A 12,957-nucleotide genomic window follows, 5' to 3' on the forward strand; every position below is an offset into this window, starting at 1 on the left:
TAAAATGAATGCCTCGATAAAGAAGAATAATGATTTGTTGACATCACAAGTCAGTAATGGCATTATTTCATTCTAAATAAGAATGAAAAATGCAGTGGCTCTTAGCCACCGATTAGATGAAATGTTGGTGCCATCTGCTTTAAACTTCTGTAACTATTATTTGGTTATTTAAACTAATATGTCAGGCTGAGATAAAATCAGTAACTGTTGCATATACAGCTCCCACAGTGAATTTTCAGGAACAGTTTTGCTCTGTGCATTAGACAAAAATATACTAATAAAAAGTCTGAGTAAAGGAATATTGCATGGAGAGCCGCATAAAAGTTGGAGAAAATTTTATTCCAGCTCACTGTAGCTGTTTCTATGCTAATCTTTGATGCTATTGTGCCTCTTGCTGTATACTGTAAGCACATGTACATTGCAGTGGAGATCTTGGGTAACAACAGGGAATGAACCACTCCTGCTGTGCTGAAAACCTGTCTTGGCCTTTTGAAAATCATGTTCCTTCTGCCCTTGCTCTGCAGAGATCACAGACAAGCCAGTCACAATGCATTAGAAAATGCACTTTTCCAGCTTGTTTCTGGCTTCTTTAAATTCCACATTTAAGCAGCTATTTAAGCCTCACTGTTTTCAAAGTCATTGCCTGCCTAGAGCCTCCTCTATCTTGCTGTGAATATTTCATTCTTTGATGTTGTGTTTGACCCAATACTCCAATTTTTAGCACCAAGTTTCTAAGTATTTGTCCAATTCTATTGGTCAGGACCTTTCTGTGTCTAACCTGCTAAAATAAACCTTCAGTTCAAGTCTATGGAAACATAAGATAATATTTTATTGAGTTCACTAAGCTTTGGATTAGGGTTATGTGTAAAATAATTTAAGGTTAAAATAATTTAAGTAACCTAACAAGTCATAACTTTCAACCCACATGAACTTTGATCAATTCAGGCCTGACTGTAAGAAGTTCTGAGCAATTCTTGCTTACTTCAAAATCAATATGTGGCACAGCAGCTCTCAATCTCTCTTTATTTGATCCACAAGCAAGAGCTTCAGGATTTGACCCCATAAGGCAAAACTTTTCCTACTAATCAATATGCAAGACCACGGCCATACCCAAGCCAGCTCTGCTGCCCTAAACTCTGCTCAAAAATCCTATCAGAGTCTGTGTTGTAGATAACCTCAGGCTCTGTGGAATTTCAGGGAAACAGGTGGAATTATCAAGTCTATAGAAATGGTTTTCTCAATGATACAATGGAGTCTCTCATAAATAGAAACTTCCTGCAGCACTGAACTGTAAATTACTGTATGATAACATCTCCCAAAGACAACACCCCTCAACACTGTGTGGTTGTGACTTCTTTATTCTGGTACCAGAATCAATAATGTCCTATCAAGCCTAGGAGAAAATGAAGGGAATTTCCAGGACCCACAGGTGAACTCTTTTCAGGATGACTTAGTCTTCGATACCACAAAGTAATAAGGTTTTCTACATTGATGCAAATGCATTCCTAAAGGTCACCTTAAGTTTAAAGAAAGCATTGTGAGGAAAATCTGATTTCTCAGTGCTGATTCAATAGCACAATGTGTTAGCACTTTCACAATGTGCTAGCACTTTTCAGGAGACTTTGCCACTGGCACTTGCTATTTTTATCTACCCACCAGGCAGCTCAGCAAAACCCAAGAAACAATTTAACTTTGTTCATTCTTCCCCCTTGTGTATGCAATAATACAGGAAGAAGAAATAAGGTGAAAACATAAAATGATCATTAAAAATGAATGAGAAGAGTGTGGATAGAAGACTTTTGGGTAAATGGACTGTATCCTCATTGGCACGTGGCTTTTTTTTTTTTCCACTTTGCTGTAGGTTAAACAGAATATTAACTATTTGCTCTGATTAAAGTGCATCGTGTTGTTGTACTGAAGAAACAACGGGGGAATAAATTCTGAACAGGAGATCAATACTGTCACTGCTGCTTCTCCCTCGCTCCAGGGGAAGGGAATTTTGTGTCTTTTGTTCTGCAAACCACTTGCACTCTGTGCTCAGCTGTTCCCTGGCACATTAGGTGGAGCTAGGACTCCTTCACTGCCTGCCTGCTCCTCACCCACCATGGAAACTGGACACGAGGACACTGTGGGGTTGGCAATATCTTCACACATATGCAAGTGTTTAATAATTCATCGATCTGATCTGAAAGCCAGTGTTCACCACTTTGCCATTGATTTCTGTACCCCATTATGGAAGATCACCATTCCAATACCACCACTATTTCTACTGGAACACACCTTCACCTGCAGAGTAGTTCTGCTGCCTTCTTTGGGAGTACTGAGGGCTTTTAAATGGTTTGTTGCACTGCACACCAAGGTTATAAAAACTAATCCAAGGAGGAACAGAGGTTTGGGATAGCCATCACCCACTGCACTAATGAACAGCCTAAAAGCTCTCCTCCTTGAAGGAGGAATAAAGGCATCCAGGGCAAGGCTTAGTGTGCAATATTCAAGTTCACACCTGAGCTCATTTCTCTACTTTCTCATGCAGATAAGCAGAATTCATTCTGATACATGTAACTAAACATCCTTTATATATCTTTGTGATAAAGGGGGAATTAAGAAAGCCTTTGTCTGCTGAAAATTCAAGCAGTTACACTTAGCATAGCAGGCTGTTGGTAAAGTGTTAGAATGATCTGCACCCCAAGTACTCTGAAAGAGACACAGGAGAACAGAAGCTGTTTGGATTTCTTGTTGTTTGCTGTGAGACTCTGGACTGCAACTGCCACAGCTTCCCTAGCTGATGCACAGAGGAGCCCAGGCACAAACTGCAAGCCAGGGAGCATTTCCAGTTCAATCTGTTCTACAACTGCATGATCATATTTAACACTTAGCCAGCATTTTAGTTGTACAAAGTGACCTTGCTGCAGCAGTTCCAGTGGTGTTCAGACAACACTGATATTGCAAAGTGAAATTATAATTCATGGAATACACCACTAGCTTTCGAAGGCATTCACAAGAGCACTGAGACAATATAGCAGCACCACAGAAAACAAACAAAACCCCACATTTAAGGCTGTAGAACTGCAGAGTTTTAAAACTGCTTTAAGTCCAGGAAGATACTGAAACAACAGATGGTTTGGCAAACATTTTCCAGAAGTGCAGTTAGCTGACAAAGCACGTTTCTTCCCCCTCCACGATGTTACTGTCTTCTGATCAACATGAAAACAACACAGCTTACAGTGACTCTCCCCAAGGAGAGCCTTAAACAATACACAGGATTATAACAATGCACTAAGAATCTGCCACAAGCCTCCCTTCTGTCCCTGCAGTGGGCTGCACTGCCTGTCCTGCAGATCCCACTGGTGCCACGAGGTCACCCAAAACATCTCAATCTGCACGAGGCCAACAGCACAGAGAAGCCACCAAAACGTTGGGATTCTGTGGCAGAACTGGTGCCAAGCAGAGACCTCAGTAGGAATTTTCAGGAATGCAGCAGCAGGATGCAGAACATTACTACTTTAGGCAGTAAGCAGATGGCAGCAATAGTTTGTCACAGAAATAAGTGACCGGAGCTGCTCAGCGCTGAGCCTCTCGCTGCATTATTCCACAAGGAGGAAAGCACCCTACTTTTTACACATTTGTTATTCTTATTTTTCACAGAGCAGCAAGAAGGTACGTGGGAGGGAAGAATACATTGTTGCTTAGCAATGAGATGCTCATAGCACTGTTGGTTTTTTTAAAGCTTTTGCTAAATATACACATACAAAACTAAGATAAAACCACCCCGAGTACAATGGAAAAGTAAAATTGCACTCCTAAGAATGAAATTACTGAAGCCAAAGATTCCATTTCTCTCTGTATCAGGTACTTAACCAAATGAATATTCAGGGAAAGATTATAAGAAATGTGGCAAGTATAAAAAGTGGCAATTTCTACGGTATTCTCTCAATTGTGTCAGCAAGTTCTGAACTTGCTGAGCCCCACAGTGCATCCACACCATTCCTGTATCCTCATGGAAGTATATTCCTTTAATTCAGGGTAGTTATGGAATGTGTTACCAATTCTTCCCCAGTTTGTGGTAAAGCTGCATCCTGGTGCTCTCACTGCCCCTGTGTCTTTCACTGTTCCTTATTCCCTTTCTCATAGCTGGTGTTTCAGGCACTGTGCTCTGACAAAGGGTCTGCTCTGAACCCCTCTGTGGAAAAGGATTTGGGATTCACCCCACAGCAGGGTGTGGGCAGGGGAAAGAAATACAGGAGCATCTCTGGTACAGATCACAGAAAAATAAACTTTGGAAAAGACCTCCAAGATCATCAAGTCCAACGTTTGACCAAGGGCCAGCACAGCCCCTAAACAATGTCATGGAGTGCCACATCTACTGATGTTTTGAACACTTCTAGCCACTGGGACTCCACCTCTTCCCTACAGAGAGGGAGGATCCTTGCCTGGCACCTCCAGCAGGCAGCACCACTGAGAAATGGGAACTCCAAAGCTCCCCAGGCTACCTAAAAAAGTAAGATGTGAAGTTCTGTCCTGATCAGCTCTTCACTTGAAAGTAGATATTCAAATACTTAGGAAATACAGAGCTACCCCTCCTATAAGTTGCTAAAAGACCAAAAGATCCCCCAAAGGTTCCTGTCTGCTGCAAAGTATGGAATATCAGGTTTGGCAAAGTAATGGGAAAGGCATCTTAAAACAGATACCCTTCAATGTACAACCCAACCTCCCCAACAATTTATATTGAAGCACCAATGAAGTTTTGGTTCCAGTTTGTATTTCTTTTTGCCAAAGTTTTTTTGAACCTTAAAGTCCATAGAATTAAAAAAAACTCTAAGTTTATGACTTGTAATATGTTTCATAAGTTTCTTTTCTGCTATGATTCACTAATATTCATGCTGATGAAAGAAAATCTTATCTACTTTTTCTGCCTAATTAAAATGTGAAGAATGCACAAAAAAAGTGAAGAAATAATCAAGCATATTTTTCTAGTTCTTTTTTGCTGGAATAACATTTTGAGAAGAGGTCCTTCTTGTTTTTATGCTATTAATAATCCTCCATTTGCAAAATCATCAATGTCTGCACAATTATAAAACTGTAATTTCAATTACTGAAGTATGAACGAGTGGGATGAAAGCATGAGTTATGAGGGAGAAACACTGCTTTTTCTTCAACATTTCACTATTAAATCAGGAAACTAACAATCTGTGAGTGGTAAATGGACTTATTTCTAAACAGAACATTGGGTAAAATTAGATTACACAGGCAAGTAATTTCTGAAACTAAGCAGATTTGAAGTGCTATCAGCTGGGTGGACAAGTTGCACAGCTGGTGTTCTTGTGGGAGACTCTAAGCCCTGGCAGAGAAGAGATACTCAAGTGAATATACAGCATTCCAAGTATTTTGGCTGCTCCTGTGCTGTGAGTTTCATCATCTTCTGGCCTCTCTGATGGGAAGAACTTTCTCCCTCAGGTTAGCAAAAGGTTTTGGTACGAGAGTTTTCCCTTAGACACTTCAACATCTCTTCTGCGAACAACAACAGAGTTGAGACCTTCTAAAGCACAATGGCACACAAGCCTTTGGAGTTGGCTTGCCATGGATTCTGAGGGTTTTCTGAAAACTGACTAAAGTCTGCCTTTTGGGAGAAATGGGAGAAAAGCTCCAGAAACAGTTAAAACAAAGCACACCAACCAGATGCCCCTTGTTTCCTTCAGAGCTGTCTGTGGACTGGAAAGAGCAGAACTATGAGAAACTGCATTCAAGTAAGTACTGAAGTGTTAGGGCAAACAAGGATTTCATTGCATTTGGAAAGCACAAACCATGGCCTCTGTGAGACTCCTGTTCCACCTCTCTGCCAACAGGAAAAAGTTTTGTCTGAGGTCTGGCAAGGAAGGGAATTACAAATCTCCAGAACTGTAGAAGATCAGGGTAAAATAAGAAGTGATAAAAACATTGATTTTCTTATGTAACCAAGTTTTATTTTGTAAATATATCAACTACAGTCAAGCTCCAGCACACTGTTGCTACTGAATTTCTTGCATTTGTTTCAGGAACTTCTGAACAAGAGAGGACAAATTTTACTTTGAGGTGTGATGAGCTCTACACTCTCATGGTCAACCTCTCTTCAAGGCAAACCTTTGTTTGGAGCTATGTATTGTCATTTATTCCTGGTATGGTTTAAAAAAATACAGTTCTAAACAGCCTGAGTAATTTTTGTACCAACTTCCACTTCTAAAATATCAAGAACTTGATAAAGTTATGAGAGGGAAACTACTGTGAATTTATTTTAAAAAGAAACATCACTATTTTTAATTTCTCGTCCTGAACACGAAACTTTGCATCTTTGAAAATGAAAACTTGCATCTTTGCAAAACTGAGCTTACAACTTCCAGCCTTCTAAATTCTGCTGCTGCTCCTTGCAGCGTTAATAACCATACAGAAGACAGATAATTAAACCATAGAAATCACTGCATTTCCACCTCCCATCCCTTCTTGGTTAAAAATGTAAGAAAAACATAGCAAATGAGATTTTGTCTCAAGTGTTTTCCCCCTGCTATTAAAGATGCTTCTCTGAAAGGAGCACTTGCTGTTTTTCTGCTATTAATAATCCTCGATTGGTGACATCAGCCCATCCCCACAGCAACACGCTGCGTTCAGCTTCTGCCTCAGATCCTCTGCCTGCTTCTAACCAGGAGATGCACTAAAATCATGGAAAGCTGGGTGGCTTTTATGTGGGAGGTTGGGAATTTGGCTAGTGGTTGTTTTTCCTCAGTAGGTCACCCTTTCATTAAGAGGAGCAATGTTCACCTATTTAATGCAGCAAATCTTCACCAAGGGTTGGTGATTTGAGCCCATTTGCCCTCAGATAAGTAGAGGTGAGTTGGGCCATCAGTATAATTGATGAGTTAATGCTATAAATAGTCTGGTAAGAGCAATGGAGGAGATTGATGCACCTGAGTGGAAATTTGGAGAGCTTCTCACCGCAAACCTACCGTGTTCTGCCAAACATGAAAAAAGAAAGGAGGAATGGAAAAGAACAACCCCCTATGTGATATTTAGACTATTTTAGTGCTGCCACTGTTTAAATCTCTGAAATACTGTGTTCAGGAGTTCTCATTAACATGGATTTTAATGGGAGATATTTGTCTGAGCAGCTAAGTCGTTTATGCTTACATAAGGCTGCCATTTACAACAAGAAGTATAATAGCATCTTTGAGCTTTTTAATTAAAAATTAATTAGGAGATTTAAGAACAAACTCATTGGGGGTTACTGTACAATAACATGTTTACAAAATTAGGTCTGGGCTTTTTGTTTTTGTTAAGTGTTTCAATCAATTCTGTGTCTATTAAATATAATTACGTATGATGCTTCCTCAAAATTATAATGTAGCATTTAAAGAGCAGCTGGGAAAAGTCTGTAATTTTAACTTCAGAAGTAGGGTAACCATTAAAATGCAAATAGGTGCAAACAGCAGTTTGTTGATGAAGAGACCCCTCAGCATAAACATTTTATCCATTAATCTTGAGATTACAAAGATTCCTTCTGTTTTATTACTACTTATTACTTTTGCCAGTCAGGTTTCCTAGAAGATGTCAGGTTCCTTCAAGAATAATTCACTGTTAGGAATAAAAGCCAGTTCTTACTGAGCAGGATAACACAGATATAAACATTCACTTCTGTTCATATACCTATGCTAAAAATATATTATGTGGAAACGTCTACAGTGAATTAAGACGGAAAAAGAAAGAAAAGAAGTTTTTGTTCCCTTTTCTAATAGAGCTATCAGTTTGAAAAAGAAGCTGTGTTCCACTTCTACCCCAGCTTAAGGGAGTAGCTTAAATGGATCAGACTTCAATCTTCTCCCCTGATTTAGAAAGGCATTCAACCATTTGCTTAATTTTACTTTGAACAAGGGAAAGAAAGAATGAGCTCAGGTTTCAGAGATGTATTTCTGGCCTAGGGATTTATTTATGTTAAATTTATTTATTCCTAAGCTTTAAATGGAGTTATTCTAATTTGCTACTGCTTCTCTAAGAGAATTTGATCCACTGTTCTTCAGCGAAACTATATGGATGAGTGAGTAAGTAGTGCATATCTGATTGAAATAACTTCCTCCACAAATTCAAGTAAATTCAGTTTAACAGCAGTTTATCCAACAGAACCTAATCAATGTAACACAGAATAACACTGCAGTTATGGATGCCATGCTGTGTTGGTAGAGAGAGTTTTCCTAACGGGTGAAATGTGCACAGGAAAACCCCAAACTGGCCACAAGACTCTTTACTTATGGCTCAGCTGAATGTACAGGCAGAAAGTGCCATGTAAATAGAATTTAAATCAATTTCTGTGAATGACAGCAGCAGCAGTGATGTGACAGCAGGGTGGACAAGCAGAGCTTCAGCCACACTGCAGCTTTAAAGATTCCCCTCCCAACAGGATTGCAGAATGTTTTATTATGTGTTCCAATCATGGTGATTCCTCTGCCAAACAATTCATTAATGGGCAGATGTTTATATCAGAGGTTTCTGGGTGATGATGAATCATTATTACATTTGTAATTACAATGGTTGGCTGAAGGCAAACAGCCTTAACTTTTCTTGAGCTCTAGATTCAGAAAAATGTCCCCCAAAAGGATGAGGAAAGAAAAGACATTTTGATGTAGAAATCCAAATTTAGACAAACATAAGACAAACTTGTTCAGGGAGAGAATGAATTTTCCTGAAATTCAAACACATGGTTTCAAAGTGAAGATCAAGAGGCTGTGTGATTGCAGTGGATGAGTACCCAAAGTGCCAGAGGGCTTTGATCGATCAGGAGAAATTATCTCAAACCAAAGTTGGCTGCTGATACAAAGGAGAGAAGTCATGGAACTCTGGAGATCATGGGAGATTTGCTGAGGAGGGGAAGAGAGCAAGAAGTAAAAGGAGAAGGATCAGAGGAACTACTGGTGAGTCATCCTCACCTCACCAAGGACAAGAGCACAACTGAAATGCAGGGAAAACTTTTTTTTTTTCCATCCTGGATATTGAATCTCTGGATGGACACAGTCCTGAGTGACCTTAACTGATCCTGCCTGGAGCAGGATGGTGGCATGAGATGCTTTCTAGAAAGAAATCAGAATTGAAATGTGACATACAATTAGCTGTCTATTAGAGTTCTTTATTTATGAGCTCTTTACATACTTACGAAGAGATTGCTTTTCCCTCTGATTTTAGTATGTAAGATAGTTCCATATAATCAGCATTTTCACTAAAGTAACAATTACTGAATGATATATTGTTGTCCAAGTATGAGCCTTCTGTCTTTAGCTGAAAATCAAATAACTTTCACAGCTTTATTGAACTTTAAATGAGGCAGAAATAAAAGGACTATTTAAAAAAACTAATTAGAAGAACATGAAGATAAATCTAACTTTTAAAAGTTTCTTTAATAATATTACATTTTGTTATTTTTACCCATTTTCCTCTCTACTCAGAAAAGACCTGTCAACATTTTCAGAATATCTGTAAAGAAAGCAGACAAAAACCTGGTGTTGTCCACACATGAAAATGTTTTTTTTTTTTTTTGGTTCTAATTAACAGTAATTTTCATGTGGCTGTCACCTTCTCAGTACACTAACCTTTGAAATTAGAACTCATGGTTGTGCCTTTAATATAGCTGTGAGACATTGGTGTGAAAGGTTTACAAAACCTTCATCAAGATGCAGGACAGGGAAGGTGAGAGGAGTAGAGAGGAGGCAGAGGTGATGTGCAGGTCCTGTGCTGTGTGAAGCAAGGATTTATTTATTCACAGTTTAAGCAGGGGATGGAGATTGTTGTTAAATATTCCATTTTCAGTGCAGAAATCAAGGCTGCACTTCTCAAGGGTACTGAGTGACTTTGCCATACAGTCACCTTAATTTGTCACACTTAAATAGCTACCGTAATTAATAGTTGGACTATTAATTTGTAGAACCACAGAACAACAAGGAAAAAGCAAAGTTTAATAGTTTTGCTACCAGAAGGTACTGAGCCATACAACCTGTCATGGGCAAGTGGCCTAGAACAAATCATTGCATGCAGAAAACTGTGCTGTGGGATCAATACTGCACACCCTTTGCTCACACATTTAATTCCCAAAACACCACTTCTAGGTGTGTCATCATTAAAATTTTTTTCTGAGTTTACAGACATGTAAGAACCAAAACCACATTTTACTTGAGCAATATTTGATGCACATTTCTGTTCATACAGTTCTGCCATGGACAAAAACATTGTTAGGATGGAAAAGATAAGATTAAAGATTGTAATTTTTATGAGTCCATCACAAACTGCCCAACAAAGTTTTAAAACCCTAATAAGCAATGAGATCTCAACCTTCTTTCCAGCCCTAATAGTGCAGTTACCAAGTCATTCTAAGTCACTCCACTCAAATGCACTGCCCAGCTCTTTCATCTCCCACTTTGAGACTCATCTCCTACTCCTCAGCCCATCACTGCACTTGCAGTTGTAAGATGAACAATTTCAGGGTGTTGTGTGAACCTCTGCCTTCTGATGCTTTGAAGCACCTGAATTAAATGAAGCCACTTCACACACCTCCCTCCAGGTGGTGACTTTAGCCCTCCCTGGGAACAGGCAGTTTGCAGACACACCTACCTGGTGCTGGATGGTTCAGCATGGCAGCAAAACCGTGAAGGACAAAGTTGGTCACCAAAGTTCAAAGCTCCTGCTTGTTGGGCTGGAAGGACTCGCTGTGTGGAGCTGGTGGGAATGATTTATGTTCATCTGTATTCAATTTCACAGCTCCTGCAAAGAAAACCAGTAAGGCTGAAATCCAGCTATGAAATCATGAATTACACAAAATCAGCTAATTATCTAATTTGGAGCCACTGAGACTCTTATGAGAAGGTTCAAGGGACAGGCATATCTTGTAATAAATGGTATTTTGTGGAATGAAACTTGTAACTAATGACCATGACAAAGTCAGGTATTAAAACCCAGTAGATTATTCAAAATTACAGAAAGTAACTGTGAGGAAGAACCACACATGATTACTTGTCTTGTAAAACTTTGTTTCTGCAAGAAACAAATGTTATGATTTATTAATGTTTCATCAATACTCTTAATACATGCTGATAGCCATTTTAAAGGAACAATTTTAACATGATTTAAGCTTTGAAGTCTCAATAATATTTTATTTTCAGATCTGATGCAGCCTAAGTGTCTGGAAGACTTAGCTTTTAGGAGCTGATTGTTTTTTCCCCCCCACTTCTTCCTCTATAATAAAAAAAGATACATACAGCATTGAAATGCATAATTTATGGGAGCACATGAAAACACATTTTTCTAGCAAGTCACTGAAATTTAATTTAGTGATGGAGGACTAGGTCAAGGAAAATATTTTAAAGCCATATTTCACTTCAAGATATATACATCCGTTTCTTTCTGGAAGCAAACAGTGCAAAGCTGTGTTTTCACATCCTGTATAGAGGTGGAGAGAATTCACACAACTGCTTCTGTTGTGACTGGGATAACTTTATGTAGTGAACTCATGTTATGGATGCAAATTTTCCATGGTGTTCAGTGGGGAGAAGTGATCAGATATTTTCAGTGAGAAACAATAGACTGATTGTATTATTCAGCAGAACTTAGAGATAATTTAAACAGTCTGGCTGCAGCTCCATCTGCCTTCCCACCAGGCAGCTGTGGACAGCAATATAATTTAATTCTTCTTACTTTTTCACTTATTTTTGTTTAGATTCACGTATGTGAGATAAAAATGTGTAATATATAATCATTTATGAGTCTCATCAGGGCTTGGAATGAAGTCCTACAGAGAGCTGAAAATTGAAGCTCAAGCTGAAACTCACCCCTTGATTCTCTGCAGAGACACTTCTAAAAACCAAAACCACAGAAGACAAAAATAGGAGCTTTGCTGCAGAGCTGTAAACACAGACAAAAGCTTTCAATGACTATTCAGAGATTCATTCCACAGTCAGTGCACTGTGTGTGAAGAGCATTTACTCCAGAAATGACTGTAAGAGTGCCAGGAGATGGGAGCATTCAGGAAAATGTGACTGTACTTGGCAGATTTTGATGTTTTGTTCCCAAAAGGATCACGTGAGGCGTGGTGCTTTCCAAGTTCACCTGTTACAGTCTCTAAAACTTCACTATTTCATACATCTTTGCAGAGAAATAATGTTAACAGACAAATAATTATGTTTTCAACATGCCAGAAGTGATGTGCTCTGCTGTCTGCTTTAGCAAGGTCAGATATTATATCAACAGAATCAAATTAAAATGTGATTTTGGAGCGGCTTAGACACCAAATCAAATTCTCTCAGATGAGTCTTGGATTTTTTAATAAACCCATCAAAATAAGTTGAGGAATTAATGGAAGGAAATAATTCAGATGAAGATCAGCTATCGTACTAGTGAAGTTTGGAAGGGTTTTTTGAACCTTACACATATTTTTTCCTAGGATTCAGGCTGGAGAAGACCATTCTCAGACTTCCTGCAAACAATGCTCATGCCTTCAGAGAAGTCATCAAGAATTCAGATCTGCAGAAACATTCTTGACAGGTGTTAATATTACTGTTTTTCTGGGCTGAAGAACTACAAAAATAGGGAACAGTTTTATGATTTCCTGGTGCTTGATAGCTTTTATTAATTGCACATAACTTTTCTGCCAGCACGTGGGCTGGAACAAATCAAAGCAGAATTAAAGAACTCTCCTAGCTGTGCTGAAATGTGTTGGGTTGTAGGAAGCCACAGAAGGTCCAGAGGAGGGAGATTTTCCAACCACATGGCTCTTCCAGCAGATCTCCACCTGGGCTGTGCTCACACAGGACTGAGAAAGGCACTGGGGTGGTGAAACACCAAATCCCAGGGGATTCAGGGAAGAACCTGCTGGTTTCTCTCATTATAATTGCCCCTGGAAGGTCAGTGAAGAATGCAGGAGCTCATCTTTGCAGCTTTTCCCTCCAATCCATTTCT

At 39.1% G+C, this 12,957-nt stretch overlaps 1 long non-coding RNA gene across 1 annotated transcript in view; it reads right to left on the reverse strand.

Annotated features, from left to right (window-relative positions):
* LOC146428576 (uncharacterized) overlaps positions 1-12,957 on the reverse strand; it is a 129,940-nt gene that overhangs the window by 51,192 nt on the left and 65,791 nt on the right. Inside the window, exon 2 of the long non-coding RNA XR_014856052.1 lies at positions 10,618-10,767. This is a non-coding gene — a long non-coding RNA (uncharacterized LOC146428576). The remainder of the gene's footprint in view (positions 1-10,617; positions 10,768-12,957) is intronic.

This window comes from Lichenostomus cassidix, chromosome 20 (assembly GCF_008360975.1).
Source record: "Lichenostomus cassidix isolate B80296 chromosome 20, HeHo_3.0, whole genome shotgun sequence".
NCBI lineage: Eukaryota > Metazoa > Chordata > Aves > Passeriformes > Meliphagidae > Lichenostomus > Lichenostomus cassidix.